General features: G+C 33.4%; 1 protein-coding gene across 1 annotated transcript in view; it reads left to right on the top strand.

The window, feature by feature from the left end:
- Nucleotides 1-608: 608 nt before the first annotated feature.
- The window catches only part of LOC106751818, a 24,675-nt gene continuing 18,757 nt past the window's right edge, over nt 609-6,526 (top strand). Inside the window, exon 1 of the mRNA XM_014633005.1 lies at nt 609-929. The gene's annotated coding sequence lies outside the window, so the exon portion shown is untranslated. The remainder of the gene's footprint in view (nt 930-6,526) is intronic.

Here is a 6,526-nt window from a genome sequence, read left to right on the forward strand (position 1 = left end):
CAGATTTCATATCATCATGAGACATCCCAATTTCAGTTCTTTACATCGGAGGAATCGCCCACATAAACGTCCTCGATTTCTTTTCACAGATTTTCCTGACAACCTATCTCTGTCTGACATCATCTGGATATTTGCATGAATTTCATTCGTCATTCTACATTCTTGTAGTTTGAGATAGATCTATCCGGAGAGATCTATCCTGAGCCGGTTGCTTGATTCAATTTTGATTTTATTATTTGTTTTTCTTGTATACTTGATATATGGTGTTCGTTTTACGTTGCCACGTTGCCCGCCATATAGGGATTAATTGTCATGATACAAAATAAAATAGTGCTAAATAATGCTTTTCATTGTGTCGTCAATATTGTATATATTTCATGTCATACATGATCCCAAAATTTATAAATAAGGAAATGTGTAATAGATCTAAGAGAAATGCATGCAATGAGTATCGAAGAAGCGCGCGATTGGCCATTCATTGTGTCGACCGGCGCCTCGGATTGGTTGCTTGGAGGCTTGTTGTTGTGTACGTGACAACCGGGGCGCGATGCCGGGGCGACGACGCGAGTCGTGCCTGGTCGCGCCGCAGCGCGTAGAGTCGCGCGACATTCGCACGACGCACAACGTACGCGACGTCGGACGTGCGTGAGAGCGAAGCTCTCGTCACGGTTTTTCGCGCGGCACTCGTTGCCATTCATGATCGCGCGCGCGATCACACACGTTTCGTTAAAATGTGACCAGGCGATTCTGTCAATTTCGCGACGCTTTCACGGCGCATCTTTCCTCACTTGCGTTGCGACCTTCGTTTCTCGCGAAAACGAAGAAGTTTTGTACTTCACGAGTCAAGTTTTGTACTTCACGAGAAACTACGTACGCTGACGGCGAATATAATTTGATTCCCGTAAGAAACTGAAGATACTTCATTCCAGGTAAGTCATGTTATTTTCATTTCATCAGAAACATGGCAAGTCTACCACCACTCACGAGAAATATATAAATTAAAAGAAACGATACACATATCAGGCATGCGACATTACAAGAATTTGTATTCTTCGAAATTTGGTTAAATTGGCCGTGATTTTTGAATTCTTTTTTTCGTTCAAATTTAATTGATTATTATTCTCTCTCTCTGTATAGGCGAAAAAGAGAAAAAGTAATGTTGAAAACAAATTAAGCAACAAATTTCACACATTCAACATTTTGTCATTTACACTGCTGGATATTTATACGTTAACATATTTAATGAGGCATAGAACGAATTGAAAAATATTGAAATTAATCACCACCCAAGTAACACGTAATTGTTGGTTTCACATACGTTCTTTAAGCGCATGTAACGCGTTTCATAATAAACATTCGTAATACGTTTAAAAAATTATACGTATATGAAACTAACTATGCTACTGCCGGGCAGTTGCAAATTTATAAGTATCCAATTTCATGAAAGAATGAATTCTTCCGAATGTCGATTGAAAGAAACAATTATTAGGCGAATAACTTTCTCAAACATTACATTGCGAGAAGATATATATTGCGGAAGACCGATGAGGTACAATATAAATTAACTCATTGAACTGAATTGTGTTGCGCAGCGCGATTTAAATTGCCGCGCACGAGCTTTTCACATCGCAATTCTTCCGTGTACGTATCTTTTATATTTATCTATATTTGTGTCCAACTTTTTATATTTTATAGTCAAATAGAACACTACTCTATTCTTGTTTTAAATTCATGAAACGTAGAAAATGGAAATAAAATAAAATGTAAAAATCGACTAATTAGGAGGACGTGTGTCTTTTACTTAAGCTTAGAATGAACATTAATGACATTAACAACGAAAACCATTGAAACAAATAATTAATATAAGAAAATAGCAGTATAAGTATAAGTTAAAGGAGAATAGAGATGTATATTCTAGTGTATTATTGAACGATTACCAAAAATATTTATTTTTAGTATTTTGGAGATTTTTATCCCAAATCGTTCGGATAATAGCTTCTATCTGCGGTATACAATTCTGCGATTTATAATTTTTTTAGCGAATCGCACAGATTGCACCTTGTTATCAGTTGTGAGCGGTCACACAACAAAATAATTATATACGTTGATACAAAAGTCATTAAATCGTTATCATTCTCGGATAAAGAAAATTCTCCAGCAAAGCCGTCCGCTTGTGAAAAATGCAAGTACGGCTTCTGCAAGTACGGCCCATTGCATTGCATTCACAATTCGTCGTGAAAGAGCGCGTTTTTCTTCTTGTAACATTAATCTCACCGTACTTCCGGGAGATAGCCTGAATGTAACGTAGCCGTGTTGTGAGCACGTTGCTACCACGTTGCTCACTGAGAAACTCGGTATGAACCGTTTTTGTCCGCAATCCAGTAATCAGTAGGGCCAGTAGGTAATAGTTCCGAGAGATCGTCTGTCCTTTTATTCATTAAAAGAAAATTTTGAATTTCTTATTCATCTTTTTTTTTTAACGCATTTGTTTCTACTCTAAAATAACAACATAAACGAACAATCTTTTCTTTTCTAATTTTGATATTTGCTCGTTGTCCATGAATGCGACATTACACTATTATTGGATCGAATCCACAAACAACGTGCGCTTTTTTCGCGTTTATAAATTTATACGTATAAATTTATTTCACAATGGGTGGGTAGTTCAATATATAGTCATCATTGTATTAAGTCATTAAATATGAAATGTCCGATTTCGAATCAAGAATTTGATTCATTATATCTCAAAGAAGAAGCAGTACAATTAAAAATCAAAGTATGCACCTAAACTATCGACACAGTTTTGTGTCTGTCGTAACGGTAGCTTGTTTATCGTCCGACAGCGAAGAAGTCTGGAAAAAGTCTGGAGTAGCAATGAAATCGCGAAAGATGTTTTCCACACAACATTTGTTAAGGATTTAATATTTTTCCTTGTAAGAAGTGGTTCAATACTTGGAAAAAGTCAAGTAGTCAGTTGGTGGTGGTCAAGGTGGTTCGGTGAATACGGTAGGTGACAGAGAGTGTTTCTAAATCCAGCAGTGTCTGTAATTTGCTGCAGCAGCGTTGTTTGTGCAATATGTGATCGAGCGTTGTCTTGCAAGAGGACATTTGGCCTGAAGTTGTCTCTATTGACCAATCTCAGCTGCTTACTCACAAGCTCCCTCATCATTTCGTTTCTAATTGGTTGCAATAGACATCCGTTGACTAATCGATTGACCAGATTTTATGAAATGCTATAGTGAATTATATCAGCGCTGGACCACCAAATAGACATTAGCTATTAGCTTTTTTGTGGAATATTCGGACTTTTGTGTTTCGGCTTCTTCATCTTTTCATCCGACCATTGTGCCGAATGCTTGCGATTGTCGAAAAGAATCTACTTTTCATCACACACACGTAACAATACGATGTCGAAATGACAGCAAAAAAAGCGCGAGATGACTTCTCTTCTGACGCTCGTTTAATTCATATGAAACCCATTTATCCTCCAGCTTTTTTACAATTTTTTTCAAATGATTCGTTGAAATAGTAAAACGTCAAATCTTGCTACTAATTTACGCGTAGTTTGACGTGTATCCACTTCCACTCTACAGCTTATCCACTTTAGAGTCACTCGAGTCGCTCATATAGTTCATTTTCAAGATTAAGATCGCTAAAACGGACGCTTTTCAAACTATTTGTAAATGTACTATACTACGTTCATTAGCTATATTCTCGCTAAACACGTTATTATATTCTTATTTATAGTATAACTTGCTTGTGTATCATGTTAGTCGGATGTACAAAATAGCTTATAGCCAAAGCATAGCATATTTATAAACGCTCTTTGAAAATTGAATACATGAGTAAGTTTTTCTCGTTTGTATCATTAATGTTCTATTGATTTCGGGATTACTAGTTGCAAGAAAAGTATTACTCATGGTAATCACTGAGAAAAATACCAATAATTAATCACTGATTAATATTTCAGTGATTTTTTGGCGAATTACTGCAGGAATTAATTATTGCGATTACAGAATACTGTTTGAAGCAAAATTATATAATGTAAACAAGATGGAACAAACTAATATTAGATCATCTTATTAAAAAAAAAGTGCTGTTTTAATTTTTGCATTTTTTATCTCACAATGTATCTCTCTGTGGTTTCCATCCTAAACTAGTCACCCATCTCCCCATGTCGACATGTGTGACATCAAATTATTTAAGCGTTTAAAAATGCAGATTACCGCGTAGTTCAACAAGATTTTGTTCACTTTAACGCGACGTAGCTAATCGAGTATTCGCGATACGCAAACTCAATAGCGTAGTTTGACCCTATAATACGAAGCCTACTTTATGTAACGCACACGTGTTACGCGTATATCCATTCAACGCGTATGTCTGTTCAATGAGCTACTTTTTTCAAAGAGCATATACCGCGATGTTAGAAATTCATGATCGAGTATGGCATATCGGTGAAACCAGATCAAAAAGAACTATCTTGTATCGCATTTAGTAGCCCACACTGCTGAATGCGACTAATATAATCCAGCTTTAACTTTGTTGTGATATTAATATGAAGATCTATCAGATCTCACATTGTTAATTCATATGTATTGAAATTTCGTCGTCGTGGTAAAATTACCACGAATAAAGAATAAAAAAACCGAGAATTCAAGGAACTCAATAGCGTGATACTATTTTGTATATGATGTACATACCGATCTCGGGTTGATCATTTACACATCGTAATGAGGGATTACTTAAAGAAACTTTTGTGACTTTAGAATTTCATGATATACAAACCCGAATCCTTTATAGGCGTGAAATTTCTTTCATTGTATGTGGCGTTAAATTGATTATCAACGAAATCGTCGATCAAGGGAAATATACATTTTCAAGGAATTTAACTTTGACGAAAAGATTGTTAATTGAAAATTAATTTTTACTTGGTAAGTTTGAAAATAATTGGTTTTTCTGACTTGTTATATAAATCTCTCTCGAAGATTTATTATAATAATATAATTCTATAGCACAATTTTCATGAATAGAAAAAAAAATATATATATGTTTTTATTATTTTTTACATCGTGTTTCTCTCATATATCTCGCATTAATGTCGAAGCAAATATCTTTGTTTTACGTCGATGGATGTGATAAGTACATAAATAGACGCAATAAAACGTGTTCACAACGCGTATTGTGTAACAAACGGTTAATTAAAATGTTAAGTAAACTTTACTTACAGTTAAACTTAACTTTACTTACAGTTTTGTTAACTTTAATTATTCGCAATAGTAATCGCGCACAATATAATAATAACTACGGATGTAGTTATTCCTATATTATAATATAATAATGTTTCCTCAGAAACTGTATTAAAAATCTATCTTTTACATATATGTGTACCATTAACAAAATATAGTTTTTTACTTTGACGCGCAAGAAATTTTCTGGCAGATGTACGGTACGTTTGTCCGCAAGCATAAAATATCATTCACATATTAGGTACTTCATTGCAAACGAAGTTACTTCGAATAATAGGTATATTTTAGACGATTATGTCGTCAAGGTTGAAACATCGTTCGATATAGTCTGTAAAGTATTCCAGATGACATCAATTCGCTATGAAATATGAAAACTTTAATAACTATTACTGCTCATAACCTGGTCACAATATATCATATTTTTGCGCGATATGTCAGGGAATATATTGAGGATTATATTGTTTCCTGCAAGAATTATTATCAAAATTTAGTCTACTACCAGTGAGACTACTATTATTTAATGTTAGATATAATTTGATTAAAAATTAAAATTTTTATTTACGTTTCTTATAGATTTTATTTTACAATTAATAAAAAGAACGTTTAGTTTCTTAGAAAATTGAATCTAATTTGAAAATTGATGAATCTTAATTAATCGAAGAGATTGTAAAATTTAAAATAGTCACATCATTTTTTGTAAATGTGAGAGTTAGTTAGAGTAATAATGTATCAATACTATACAATATATATATATATATTACGATCTATAAATCTTACAATTATTATATATATCAATCAATATATATATATTGATTGATATATATAATAATCTTAAGATTTAAAGATCGTAATATTTATCGTAATACAATTTTCAACGTTTTATGTAAAAAATTGTCTAAAGTATCTTTTTCAAGATTTAAAAGAAGGGATTTAATAGGGCTATTTCACGGAATTCTATCTAATTATCTATAGAATGCATTGGTAACTACTACATCGAGGCCTTCCTTACCTTATAAAAGCTAACGTTTAGTGCAATTGAAAGTTAGATGCAAGGCAACGTGTATAAACTCTTGAATAGCGTAATCGATATTATGGTAAAGGTACATTATTGTCTCTATGTTATATTCTGTACCGGTAGGAAAACTTCTCTGTAGTTACGTCTAGTTTATGTCCTACTTTATCCTAATCATTTGTCATGTAAATTGTGTTTATGAGCATTTAGATAATCATATTCTGCAATTATAATGATATATAAAGTTTCTCTCTCATGATAAATTGGT

Source organism: Dinoponera quadriceps, unplaced genomic scaffold, assembly GCF_001313825.1.
Source record: "Dinoponera quadriceps isolate SergipeBrazil2010 unplaced genomic scaffold, ASM131382v1 scaffold179, whole genome shotgun sequence".
Taxonomy (NCBI): Eukaryota; Metazoa; Arthropoda; class Insecta; order Hymenoptera; family Formicidae; genus Dinoponera; species Dinoponera quadriceps.